The following is a 14,613-nucleotide window of genomic DNA, read 5'->3' on the forward strand; positions in this document are numbered from 1 at the left end:
CTGGGCAAAATGTTACTTTTTAGGTCAGTTGTACAAATTTGGGAGCACAAGTGTATTTTTGAGATTCACAGACAGTGAACTGTTAGAATAAATACTAATAGTTTGACTCTCAATGGTGTTGCAAGATCTGAAAGTGACTAGGTTACTTCTTTGGTAGTTGTATATTACTTAAATATTGTCATGTGGCAGTATTTTGTTAGTGAGCTCCTTTGCAAGATCATTAAAAGATGGCAGTTTTCCTCATGTTCAGGAAGTTATTGATCTGAACTCTTAATTGTTCACTCCCATTTTGAAATTTTAATATTTTGTTTGCTCAATTTATTTTTGTTTCTTTCTTGCATATCCAATGAATTCCTCCAGGGGAACTAGGAATACTGTTTAAGGAGTAAAAAATGAGGTCTGCAGATGCTGGAGATCACAGCTGCAAATGTGTTGCTGGTCAAAGCACAGCAGGCCAGGCAGCATCTCAGGAATAGAGAATTCGACATTTCGAGCATAAGCCCTTCATCAGGAATAAGAGAGAGCAGCCAAGCAGGCTAAGATAAAAGGTAGGGAGGAGGGACTAGGGGGAGGGGCGATGGAGGTGGGATAGGTGGAAGGAGGTCAAGGTGAGGGTGATAGGCCGGAGTGGGGTGGGGGCGGAGAGGTCAGGAAGAGGATTGCAGGTTAGGAGGGCGGTGCTGAGTTGAGGGAACCGACTGAGACAAGGTGGGGGGAGGGGAAATGAGGAAACTGGAGAAATCTGAATTCATACCTTGTGGTTGGAGGGTTCCCAGGCGGAAGATGAGGCGCTCCTCCTCCAGCCGTCGTGTTGTTATGTTCTGCCGGTGGAGGAGTCCAAGGACCTGCATGTCCTCGGTGGAGTGGGAGGGAGAGTTAAAGTGTTGAGCCACGGGGTGGTTGGGTCGGTTGGTTCGGGCGGCCCGGAGGTGTTCTCTGAAGCGTTCCGCAAGTAAGCGGCCTGTCTCACCAATATAGAGGAGGCCATATCGGGTGCAGCGGATGCAATAGATGATGTGTGTGGAGGTACAGGTGAACTTGTGGCGGATATGGAAGGATCCCTTGGGGCCTTGGAGGGAAGTGAGTGTGGAGGTGTGGGCGCAAGTTTTACATTTCCTGCAGTTGCAGGGGAAGGTGCCAGGGGTGGAGGTTGGGTTGGTGGGGGGTGTGGATCTGACGAGGGAGTCACGAAGGGAGTGGTCCTTGCGGAACGCTGATAGGGGAGGGGAGGGAAATATATCCCTGGTGGTGGGGTCCGTTTGGACGTGGCGGAAATGGCGGCGGATGATACGTTGTATGCGGAGGTTGGTGGGGTGGTAGGTGAGAACCAGTGGGGTTCTGTCTTGGTGGCGGTTGGAGGAGCGGGGCTCAAGGGCGGAGGAGCGGGAAGTGGAGGAGATGCGGTGGAGGGCATCGTCAATCACGTCTGGGGGGAATCTGCGGTCCTTGAAGAAGGAGGCCATCTGGGCTGTACGGTGTTGGAATTGGTCCTCCTGGGAGCAGATGCGGCGGAGACGAAGGAATTGGGAATATGGGATGGCGTTTTTACAGGGGGCAGGGTGGGAGGAGGTGTAGTCCAGGTAGCTGTGGGAGTCAGTCGGTTTATAATAGATGTCTGTGTTGAGTCGGTCGCCCGAGATAGAAATGGAAAGGTCTAGGAAGGGGAGGGAGGAGTCTGAGACAGTCCAGGTGAATTTCAGGTCGGGATGGAAGGTGTTAGTAAAGTTGATGAACTGTTCAACCTCCTCGTGGGAGCACGAGGCAGCGCCGATACAGTCATCGATGTAGCGGAGGAAAAGGTGGGGGGTGGTGCCAGTGTAGTTGCGGAAGATGGACTGTTCCACATATCCTACGAAGAGGCAGGCATAGCTGGGGCCCATGCGGGTGCCCATGGCAACTCCTTTAGTTTGGAGGAAGTGGGAGGATTGAAAAGAGAAGTTATTCAGGGTGAGGACCAGTTCAGTCAGTCGAAGGAGGGTGTCAGTGGAAGGGTACTGGTTGGTGCGGCGGGAAAGGAAGAAGCGGAGGGCTTTGAGTCCTTCGTGATGGGGGATGGAGGTGTACAGGGACTGGATGTCCATAGTGAAAATAAGGCGTTGGGGACCGGGGAAGCGAAAATCCTGGAGGAGGTGGAGTGCGTGGGTGGTGTCCCGAACGTAGGTGGGGAGTTCTTGGACTATAGGGGACAGGACCGTGTCGAGGTATTGGGAGATGAGTTCGGTGGGGCAGGAGCAGGCTGAGACAATGGGTCGGCTGGGGCAGGCAGGTTTGTGGATTTTGGGCAGGAGGTAGAAACGGGCGGTGCGGGGTTGTGGGACTATGAGGTTGGAGGCGGTGGATGGGAGATCCCCTGAGGTGATGAGGTCCTGGATGGTCTGGGAGATGATGGTTTGGTGGTGGGAGGTGGGGTCGTGGTCAAGGGGGCGATAAGAGGAGGCGTCCGCGAGCTGGCGTTTGGCTTCAGCGGTATACAGGTCAGTGCGCCAAACTACCACCGCGCCTCCCTTGTCTGCGGGTTTGATGGTGAGGTTGGGATTGGAGCGGAGGGAGTGGAGGGCTGCATGTTCTGAGGGTGAGAGGTTGGAGTGGGTGAGAGGGGTGGACAGGTTGAGTCGGTTAATGTCACGGCGGCAGTTGGCTATAAAGAGGTCGAGGGCGGGTAGGAGGCCAGCACGGGGTGTCCAGGTGGATGGGGTGTGTTGGAGGCGGGAGAAGGGGTCGTCAGAGGGTGGGCGGGAGTCTTGGTTGTGAAAGTAGGCACGGAGGCGAAGGCGGCGGAAGAATTGACCTGAAAATCACCTGGACTGTCTCAGACTCCTCCCTCCCCTTCCTAGACCTTTCCATTTCTATCTCGGGCGACCGACTCAACACGGACATCTATTATAAACCGACTGACTCCCACAGCTACCTGGACTACACCTCCTCCCACCCTGCCCCCTGTAAAAACGCCATCCCATATTCCCAATTCCTTCGTCTCCGCCGCATCTGCTCCCAGGAGGACCAATTCCAACACCGCACAGCCCAGATGGCCTCCTTCCCCCCAGACGTGATCGACGATGCCCTCCACCGCATCTCCTCCACTTCCCGCTCCTCCGCCCTTGAGCCCCGCTCCTCCAACCGCCACCAAGACAGAACCCCACTGGTTCTCATCTACCACCCCACCAACCTCCGCATACAACGTATCATCCGCCGTCATTTCCGCCACCTCCAAACGGACCCCACCACCAAGGATATATTTCCCTCCCCTCCCCTATCAGCGTTCCACAAGGACCACTCCCTTCGTGACTCCCTCGTCAGATCCACACCCCCCACCAACCCAACCTCCACCCCCGGCACCTTCCCCTACAACCGCAGGAAATGTAAAACTTGCGCCCACACCTCCACACTCACTTCTCTCCAAGGCCCCAAGGGATCCTTCCATATCCGCCACAAGTTCACCTGTACCTCCACACACATCATCTATTGCATCCGCTGCACCCGATGTGGCCTCCTCTATATTGGTGAGACAGGCCGCTTACTTGCGGAACGCTTCAGAGAACACCTCCGGGCCGCCCGAACCAACCGACCCAACCACCCCGTGGCTCAACACTTTAACTCTCCCTCCCACTCCACCGAGGACATGCAGGTCCTTGGACTCCTCCACCGGCAGAACATAACAACACGACGGCTGGAGGAGGAGCGCCTCATCTTCCGCCTGGGAACCCTCCAACCACAAGGTATGAATTCAGATTTCTCCAGTTTCCTCATTTCCCCTCCCCCCACCTTGTCTCAGTCGGTTCCCTCAACTCAGCACCGCCCTCCTAACCTGCAATCCTCTTCCTGACCTCTCCGCCCCCACCCCACTCCGGCCTATCACCCTCACCTTGACCTCCTTCCACCTATCCCACCTCCATCGCCCCTCCCCCTAGTCCCTCCTCCCTACCTTTTATCTTAGCCTGCTTGGCTGCTCTCTCTTATTCCTGATGAAGGGCTTATGCTCGAAACGTCGAATTCTCTATTCCTGAGATGCTGCCTGGCCTGCTGTGCTTTGACCAGCAACACATTTGCAGCATACTGTTTAAGGATATGTGTCTTGGGGAAAGCTTGTTTAGTGTGGGTTCAGGAAAATAGTAATTGAAATTTGGAATGTATTTCATAGAGTCTAAATTACCTGTTCAGTTGGATAATGAAATTGTCAGGCATTTAACAAGTTTTTTGATCTGCATTTATATTTCCCCTTTTTAACTAAACTATAGGACTATTACAGATAGGTATATACTTTCACTTACTGCACATGCCCAATGTAACTAAAGTTTGGCATTGTTCAGTTACTGAAGATTTCTATTGAAATAATAGAATTGTTTCAGAAGATTTGTGCTTCAAATGTGTTATAACTTCTAGAATAACTTTTTATTTGAGTAAATAAATTGAAGGAATGATTGTAAATTTGAAAGCAGTTCTGTCAGACTCTGTTTAAAATTCTCAGTGCAAATACGAAGGAAAAGATATCGACAATGGTATGCTTTTGTAGAGCCTGGTCACTATAGAGAATACATAAAAATAGTATTTCGCAGCAGTGGAAAAATACAGATGCATCTAGTGGTTGTATTTTTGACACTGTCTTTGTCACTGTCACTTACAGTTAAGCTGACATTTTAGTCTTTATAACAGAATGAACTGTCTTTTGACTTTGGTCTCTGCGTGGTTACTAACACAGTAATCATAGTTTGATTAGATTAGATTAGATTAGATTAGACTTAGTGTGGAAACAGGCCCTTCGGCCCAACAAGTCCACACCGACCCGCCGAAGCGCAACCCACCCACACCTCTACATTTATCCCTCACCTAACACTACGGGCAATTTAGCTTGGCCAATTCACCTGATCCGCACATCTTTGGACTGTGGGAGGAAACCGGAGGAAACCCACGCAGACACGGGGAGAACGTGCAAACTCCACACAGTCAGTCGCCTGAGTCGGGAATTGAACCCGGGTCTACAGGCGCTGTGAGGCAGCAGTGCTAACCACTGTGCCACCGTGATCTTTGGAATAGGCAAGATTACTAACACAGGCTTCTGCTCAAGAAAGCATAAGGAGTGAAACTGAGACAACATCAAGCAAATGTGTAAATTAAAATATTGTTTTCCTGGAACAAGCTTCAAGCAAACCCATATTATATTTGGTAATATTCTCGCTTCTGTCTTCTCCATTTACAGAGGACCCAGAATTTTTCAATTAGATCTAGTTTTCTAAATCCATTTCTGCATTGAGTTCTTTTATAAGCTTCAAAGGTTTCTTCAACACTTTATTGAATTACCTCCATAAAAGTAGTCTTTTGATTTTAACTTCAACTGGCTATTTGTAGTAAAGCATTTCATATTCTGAAAATCTTTCTCGGTCCTTAAAGAATTATTTTAAGCTTCAGTACAGAGCTTGAAGTTATTTCTCCTTCTCACTGATTCATTATAGAAATGTTGAGTGTCGATTCCTGAAAAATATCACTATTACAACTTTTAAGATTGTCCAACAGCAAATGCTATTCTTAGGTGAAGGATAAAAAAATCAAACAACCAATAATTTGTATCATTGGACTCTATATAAATTTCTTCAATCATGATTTTTTTTATTTTTATAAAATTCCAAAATATCTTATGTAAGGTATGAGACATTTTTTAATTGTTGATGAATGAGAAGATATCTCTCAATTTCAATAGAAGGATTGGCTATTTTACAACATCAAAGAAAGGAATATTTGGAGGAAGTAGCATCTAAACAGCCCTTGCATTTTACCAAAGATGCAGTTGGTGAGAGTAGATTTGGAAAAGGGAGAAGCAAAGGGAAACAATGACGGTCAAAAGCTTCAAAGTGAATTGAGTGCTGAAAACTGCACTTTGAAAGCTAAATTTATATTCTATTTAAAGTCTTAACGTTCTATACTTAGAAATTTCTGAAGAAAATTAATGCATGATTGTAGTAATTTGTGACTGGTGAGCTGTGAAGTTGTGTTTTGTCTCAAATTGTTGAGTCAAAAGGTTCGTAATTATTTTTAAGTATGCTTACTTAGCAATATTACCATTTTTAGTGCTTGATGCCGAAATCAAAATGTTCCTTCAGGAGGAACATTAGAACAGAAGTAGGCAATTTAGCTCCTCAAGACGTCTCATCGATTTAAGATGACCATGGTTAGTCTATGCACTAACTCTACATTCTGACCTTTGCTTGTATCACTCAGTACTTCAGGTTAGTAGTAAACTGTCAATCACTGATTTAAAATTAAAAATTGACCTAATATTAGCTGCCATTTATTTAATAGAATAATTTGTGTGCACATACACGTACATATTGGTATGTGTTTATGTAGTGTGGTGTAAACATTTAATAAGGAGAGCTACTAATTAAATGAAACAGAATCCTTGGATACTTACTTTATAGTTTAAACATTGCTTTCCTGTTCTTGGGAAAAGCAACTGAGATTGAATGGTCTTATTATTATCTGAAATCTGCAATCTGGGCAAAAATCAATTTTGTAGTTTAAAAGATTTCACATTTTTCGTGAGTCAGTGAACTGTATATTTAACTACAGTATGCTGAATTTGTCTTGATTTTATTCTATGCACGTTCATCAAATACTTTGGAAATAATCATGGTCCATGCTCCTCGCATCAAATGAAAGTATTCTTACATTGCAGAGATTTTTTTTGGCCTTTTAATGGAATTTCTTTTAGTCTTTTAAAGAAAGAATGCCCCTACTCAATCCCACTTAGTGTATTTTTTGTATCTTTTTAATGCACTGTTTAGATGATTGTGTAAATTTCATTTAACAATAGAAAAATTCCGAATGCATTTTACTTGTGCATAATTTGCATGAATGAGAGTTTGAATTGAAATGTACATTATGCTCCTGCATTGATCTGCTGCTCTTTATTGTACTGTTTTGTAGTCATTGAGTATGCAACCTTATTCTGTTAGGATTTAATCACTCATTTCAAGCGGGGGAATAGTTTTGGCAAAATATGATCACAGCGCAATCTTTGCATAACCTTTATAAACATGCAGTTAAAAGGTGTGAGGATCTGCTGTACTGTAAATTAGCAGTTGGTCATTGGAGTATTTTATCTCTCCATTTCTCTGAATAATTGTTCAGAGTTTGAAAAGTGTGTAAAAATACTAAATACCAACTCCATGTTCTAGGAGAACTTCAGAATGATAGTATAAAACACACAAGACGTTGAACTGCAGCATGTAACTGAGAGGCATGACTGTATACATTGACCCCACGCTACAAACCATCAGACCATTGATTGTATTTGTCTCAAACCTATAAGGAAATCTCCTACCTTGGGACTGTGCTATATAGGGATTAACAAAGATATCCATGCAAGCATGTTCTGTCTTTAGCACACTCCATTTTCATATTTTGAAAAGGCATAGCAGTAAATTGCAGATCGAAAATTACACTATAATAGGACATAACACCCTCCTGTCTGTTGCAATAGCCAGAGTTTGGTGTAGGTGCTGTAACAAAGCTCTGGAATACTTTCCACAAAAGAGAGACAAGTTTTTGTTTTTCATTTAGTGCTGTATTCAGTAGCATGAAGATCATTCTCCAGAAAATTGAACTTTAATTTCTCCCATGTATATGCCTAATGAATCGCAAAGCAAATCTTCTATGGAGAGCATGCTTAAAAACTCAAACTACATGATGCACAATGATACGTAGACCCTTCACAAAGAGAGCATTGTAATAATTTTCTGCATGGAAGGCTTGTTTGAGGCTAACCAATCCATCTCGAGGTAAATGCTAATTCAGCATATCTCTATACCAAACCTGCAGCCCACTGGTAGGCTATAAGTGACATGGCTACAGAAAATTCCCCAAGCATCACAACTGATGACTTGAACTCTGGCTCTGTAGACATCCATGTTGATTCTGTGTCTGAGTCCTCAGTCATGACTCAAGCAATGAGGAGTCACCAACAAGAAGTAATCCTGCTCCTGTGTCAGATGCTGGGTAACATTAGTATATGTAACAAAACAGAGATGCATTGAAGGATTCAAATTTCAGAAACCACAAGAAGAAACCTGATAGGGCTTGCCAATGTTATATCCATCTGGATAAATAGTCCAATGGATGCAGTTCTACGATATATTCAAAATATCTCAAGCAAAGTGGAGCTATAATCTTCCTGATGTATTAGTTTTTGAAGTATGACTGTCATTTCCCAATTTCTGCTTTCCTTGTAATCAGTACAGTTTTCTAGTTCCTTGAGTTGTGAGCAATGTGGGAACAGAAGTAAATTTATTCAATACATTTAACTTTTCCTGCCATTTATTTGTTCTGTTCCTCACTATATTTATTTACTTGTCTTTGCTTGATATCGCTTGGCATCCTTGCCTAATACAACTCTGTTCATGTTATTATTGAAAATTTCAATTGACTCTAATAATCATGATAACCTTTTAGATTCGATTTTTGAGACTAGATTCTCTACTGTGTGGAAACAGGCTCTTCGGCCCAACTAGTCCACACTGACCCTCTGAAGAGTAAACCATCCAGACCCATTTCCCACTGACTAACGCACCTAACCTATGGGCAATTAAGCATGGCCAATTCACCTGAGCTGGGGCCCTGGTGCTTATTTATGATTTCTGTCATTTATTTAGATGCCATGGTATGGCAATTTATGAAACTTTTCACTTTATTTCTATTCTATATTCTATGCTGTTCTATCTCTTTTTTTCTGGGGTTCATGAAGGGATGCAGCAAAGAGACTAAGTCTCCGATTTGTTGGGAGGGATTTCAAATCTTACTATTTTCTTCAGGCTTGGTACCTCTACAAATTATCTATGGAGTCGATGAATATGAGTCTATGTAACTGTTCAGATTTGAAGTAGTCTGTTGAGGCATACAGAACACAAACTGAGAAGTAAAAGCAGGAACTATAAATTAGATCTAAATCATCTATAGAAATAGAGCTAAAGATTGAGAAGTAAAGAGGAAATCAAAAGAGCACAAGACCAAAACTGTAAACCAAATTCAATGTTAATTTATCTTTGAGAAAATGAGATGTCATACTTGTGAAATTTTAATTTTTTAGGGCCAGAATAATTGTTCAAAAGTAATTATCACTTATGACATTTGAAAACTCATTTAAACCTGAGTACACTAACTCGTGTTTTTTTTTTAACAACCCAGGTTTCTACAGTCATTTCACTGCCCATTCCCACATAAGGTAGCCTGCTGTTCTGTTGGCTCAGTATAGAACATTATCCTGTTTGAAATCTTAGAAACTTCAGTTTGAATTGCACACCAACTCTCCCACAAAGATAGCTGATGCTTTCTAAATCCATGCAACTCTCATTGATCATCTGATATTTGACCAAATACTCAATTGCATTGTCCCTGATGATGGAATATCGGATTCCATAACTTTTTATTTAAATTGTGTAAAACCTGTGGGTCTACAGTTTTCTGATTTCTTCCTCCCTCAAATAATGGGATGACTTTTTGGCGCATGGTTTCACAAATACTCAAATGTTAAATAGTCCGTTTGCAAGCATACATGCTCAACTGCCTTAAGAAAGATTTAGAAGCATTGACGGCAACGTTTCTTGATTAGTGGTGCTGGAAAAGCACAGCAGTTCAGGCAGCATCCAAGGAGCAGTCACGTTTCTTCACAAGTTCAAAGCTTTTTCTATTCTTTTAATGTCATCTTCTGGTCAAGATGAACTTGCACGCTCTTCTCAAATTGATGAGGTCTTTAGGGAACAATTCCTGTGAAAATGTCAATAGTTGGGATGGCCTCAGCAGGAATTTTGTTTTCTGCTTATTCTGCAGTATGACTGCAAAGTGAAATATCCGAAGGTCTTCTGCAGCTGACTGACAGAAAGACTGGAGGAAAAAAGCTGAGGCATTTAAACAGAATGCTTCCAGAGCCCCCCCTTTCCCTGTCAAACCACTTATTGTGGATGTTATCATACCTATTGCTGACCTGACATGCATTGAAATCACTTTGTGAGCTAGTCCACTTAAGACAGGTAATTGATATACTTTCTTGCCATTTTTAACTATTTGTGTGTAAATTTAATTCTGCTAGTCAAGACAACATTCAGATTTACAGAAAGAAATTGTACAAATTCCCATTTGAGGGCAGTCGATAGTCTATCTTCCAGGCATACTTTGCTTTGTTGTATTACAGTTATAGTATTAGCAATCTGTTTGGTAGGCATCCTATTCACCATCTTCCACCTTTTCATTCCTTTCATCATTGCACAGTGGCAGCAGTGTGTACAAGAAATAATAGATGCACTGTAGCAACTAACCAAGGCTCCTATAACAGCAATCTCCAAACTGGCAACCTTTACCATGTAGGTTGGACAAGGGCAGCAGATACATAGGAACACCTTCAAGCCATCCTGAATTGGATTTATGTCACTGTTCCTTCATTGTTGCACTGTCTAAATCCAGGAAGTATCACTTTAACAGCACAGCTACAATGTAAGGATTAGAACAGTTGCAGAAAGTAGCTCATCGCTACCTTCTCAAGGACAGAAAATGCTGGCCTAGCCAGTGGCACCCACAACTCCCTAGTCGATGAACATCTGACTTTACTCGTCATCTCCTTATATCATTGTTGAGGTTTGAATATAAGGGACAGGGTCGGTTTCATTAGATAACTTTACTGTCAATTTCAACTTCATTGTTAATCGCACTGCAGGAGTTTTGAGAATGTGTTAAATTTCACACCATATAAACAAGGTTCCAAATAAAGTAGTGGCCTGAAAACTGGTTTTATTCTTGTCTGTCAAGTTTATTTGAATTGTAATTGTTCTTCCATTTATAGTGTATTTTGTCTCATACAAAAGATTTTTATTGAATATATGTTGGGAGTTTAAAAATGCTTTGAAGTGCCATATCCTAAGTATATGTAACATTGTTGCTAAAATATAATTGTCGTTAAATCAGAGTCCTTTTTTAGATTGAATTGTAATAATGTACAATATTATACTGGTGATTCTTTTTACTGATGAATTTTCCATAAATCTGTTGTAAATTTCTTTTTTGCATCCTTCATTAATCTGACATAATGGCAGCTATTTATAGTTACTAACAAACTCTGGCTTTACGGTTAGCAATAAGTAGTTTATTGCTCTAGAATTTGTATTCATTAACTTTGGGAATAGAGCATCAATTTATCAAAACTTTTAAAATAGATGCCTTCTAAAAATAACAGGGAGGCAGTGGATTTCACAGGTCTTGCATTTTTGTGTGTGACGTTAGCCTGTTGATAGAAAACTCTGTTCACTTTCTCAATTTTATATTCTTTAAAGGCATCTCATCTTTCTCATGTGTTACATCTTTGTCTGAGAAATGTGCAGGGTATTTACGCTGAGAAAATTCTAACTAGTTCCCATAGCACAACCACCACCACCCACCCTTGATTTTAAGATCAACAATGAGGTTCATTCGCAAGGTTTGTGAAGGTTTGTAGCTCAGGTTGAGGTTTAGGGTGTAGATTTGCTCACTGAGCTGTAGGTTTGATATCCAGACGTTTCATTACCTGGCTAGGGAACATCAGTGGCGACCTCCAAGTGAAGCGAAGCTGTTGTCTCCTGCTTTCTATTTGTATGTTTGTTTTGGATGGGGTTCCTGGGGTTTGTGGTGATGTCATTTCCTGTTCGTTTTCTGAGGGGTTGATAGATCTAGTTACCATCTATGTGCTTGTTTATGATGTTGTAGTTGGAGTGCCAGGCCTCTAGGAATTCTCTGGCATGTCTTTGCTTAGCCTGTCCCAGGATAGATGTGTTGTCACAGTCGAAATGGTGTTTTTTTTTCATCCGTGTGTAGGGCTATGAGGGAGAGGGGGTCGTGTCTTTTTGTGGCTAGCTGGTATTCATGTATCCTAGTGGCTAACTTTCTTCCTGTTTGTCCTACGATGTGTTTGTGGCAGTCCTTGCATGGAATTTTATAGATGACGTTGGTTTTGTCCATGGGTTGTACTGGGTCTTTTAAGTTTGTTAGTTTTTGTTTGAGAGTGTTGGCGGGTTTGTGTGCTACAAGGATTCTGAGGGGTCCTAGTAGCACACAAACCCGCCAACACTCTCAAAACAAAAACTAACAAACTTTAAAGACTCAGTACAACTTATGAACAAAACCAACGTCATCTATAAAATTCCATGAAATCACTGCCACAAACACATCGTAGGACAAACAGGAAGAAAGTTAGCCACCAGGATACATGAACACCAGCTAGCCATAAAAAGACACAACTCCCTCTCCCTCATAGCCCTACACATGGATGAAAAAAAACACCATTTCGACTGGGACAACACATCTATCCTGGGACAGGCTAAGCAAAGACATGCCAGAGAATTCCTAGAGGCCTGGCACTCGAACCACAACGCCATAAACAAGCACATAGATCTAGTTATCATTTATCAACCCCTCAGAAAACGAACAGGAAATGACATCACCACAAACCCCAGGAACCCCATCCAGGAGAAAGATATAAATAGAAAGGAGACAACAGGCTTCGCTTCACTTGGAGGTCGCCACTGATGTTACCTAGCCAGGTAATGAAACGTCTGGATATCAAACCTCCAGCTCAGCGAGCAAATCTACACCCTAAATGAGATTCATTTTTAGAAGCCTCGTTTCAGTGGGTCCAGACTTTTATCATGGAGTTCACCCAGTGTGCCAGCTCAGACTTCAGCTGACTGAGGAAAGCTGAGCACTAGAATATCCAACCTAGGATTCTGGTCATTGCCTGCCACACATTTGGCAGAACCTGCAGATTATGACCGGCACTTATCAGTCATCTCCGAACCGATCGACCTAGAGTGGAAGCAAGTCTCTGGGAATCTGAGGAGTTCCCAAGAAGCAAAAAATGGTAATAGGAAAACTGAAACAATGGAGATGTTAATGAGAATATTAAAGCCTTCATTGACAACTCAATGTTGAGTTCAGAAGCTGATAAAGTACCCATTCAATAAGTGTGAAGATGCTCTTAAAGTTTGAGCTTTATTGGTTCTTTTAGGTGACCAAGGACCAAAAAATCAGTGTGGGAGTAGGGTGAAGAATCAAAATAACAGGCATCTGGAAATTCAGCTTTGTACTTGCAAACTAATCAAGTTGTTCCAGCAAATAGTTCATGCTTCGGTTTCTGCATCATGAAGGAGAGTGCACGTGAGTAGTGAATACAATATACAAAGATTTTAAAATGAGGAAGAAAAAGTATGGGTTTGGAAGGAGCAAAGAAAGGAACTCAAAGAGATTGGTGTTGCACTTCATGTTCCTGCATATTGTATCTGTGGCTTGGGGAGCCCTCCAGAATGCTTGAAATACAGACAAGTGTAAAGGATTTTTGATGCTGATGACATGATTGAGATGTGGTGCAGTGGTAGAGGGCATTGCATTGTATGTCATTGCTAATGATGATGGAGTGGGACTGAACCTTTCTTGTTCTGGGATGGAGTGGAAGAGATGAGAGCAGAAGGAGTGGTGTGACATAGTTGAGGTCCTTTCCAACCAGCATGGAGGCGTATTGTTGATTTTTGGAAAAGAATACAATCAGACACACTGTTTTCAAATATGCAGCAGGCAGAAACTGGGACAAAAGATTGGAATCCTTACAGGAAATGGTTTGGGTCAAAGTTCGGTCATGATACTAATATCAACATTAACAATTTAGTGGATATATGTTGACAGATTGAGAAGTCCTTGAAGGGTAAGTCAGGGATAGACTATAGGATGATTAGGGAAGACTAGAAATAGGCGGCAAATTGAAGGTGTTTTTGTAAAATAGAAGAATGTAGTTGTCATTGTACCAAATTATGTTTGTTTTCCCCCCCTTGGGAACCAGGGCAGTGTTTAGAACCAACGAAGACTTGGGTATTCATTTAGAAACAAAAAGAAAATCAACTGGGTGCATCGGCAAAGTAATCGTTTTTAAATCATGGGATTGAGAGCGCAAAAGTGGAAATTCACATCAATTTAGTGATTTTTGTTTTGAATCAAATTTCCATCTGCAATGTTTTTCAACATCACATCCCAAATAGGAATAATGAAAAACTGATAATAATTCAGCTTTCCACATGTAACCGTGCATGTGTGGAAGCCAGGAGTTTGTTCCATACAGAAATGGCTGCGCTGATAGTTTTGCTGTAATTATGATCACAAATTCCAGATTAATATCTTCATTCCAGTGTTGATTGAACTTCAACAGATCAAAGACATTGGATGATATTCATAAAGTACTGGTCATTTTGTTATTAACATCAGAGGAATATGCATCAGTGTGCAGAAATTCTTTCATATCATTGACTTTTGTTTTACAGTGCCCACGTCTGATTTTATTCTTCAGGGCCTTTGCTTTCTATCTTGTTCGTTGTTTCCTTTCTGCCTTGGGGTAAGCACACTCTCTGAAATCTGTCTTATAGTGTGCTTCTTCCTCTGGTCTTTTTGGGGTCATATCTGGTGATTTTTTTTTCTCTTTTGAAAATGGGTTGCTAAGTATTATCACTCAACTTAAAAAAGAATGCTTTGCTTTGAAACCATCTATAATAATTTGCCTAGACTTGAAATCTTTAGTTTGCTCTCTGTCCATGGATGCTGGCTGACCTGCTGTGAGTGCCA

The 14,613-nt window shown here is 42.3% G+C and overlaps 1 protein-coding gene across 17 annotated transcripts in view; it reads left to right on the forward strand.

The window, feature by feature from the left end:
• The window catches only part of mef2aa (myocyte enhancer factor 2aa), a 224,971-nt gene that overhangs the window by 53,404 nt on the left and 156,954 nt on the right, over positions 1-14,613 (forward strand). Inside the window, exon 1 of one of the 17 annotated variants that reach the window (XM_060853186.1) lies at positions 13,145-13,164. The exons of the other annotated variants lie outside the window; for them this stretch is intronic. The gene's annotated coding sequence lies outside the window, so the exon portion shown is untranslated. Of the gene's footprint in view, positions 1-13,144; positions 13,165-14,613 lie in introns of those variants that run through there. 17 annotated transcript variants of the gene reach the window in all.

The sequence above is a fragment of the Hemiscyllium ocellatum genome, chromosome 39, assembly GCF_020745735.1.
Source record: "Hemiscyllium ocellatum isolate sHemOce1 chromosome 39, sHemOce1.pat.X.cur, whole genome shotgun sequence".
Lineage (NCBI taxonomy): Eukaryota > Metazoa > Chordata > Chondrichthyes > Orectolobiformes > Hemiscylliidae > Hemiscyllium > Hemiscyllium ocellatum.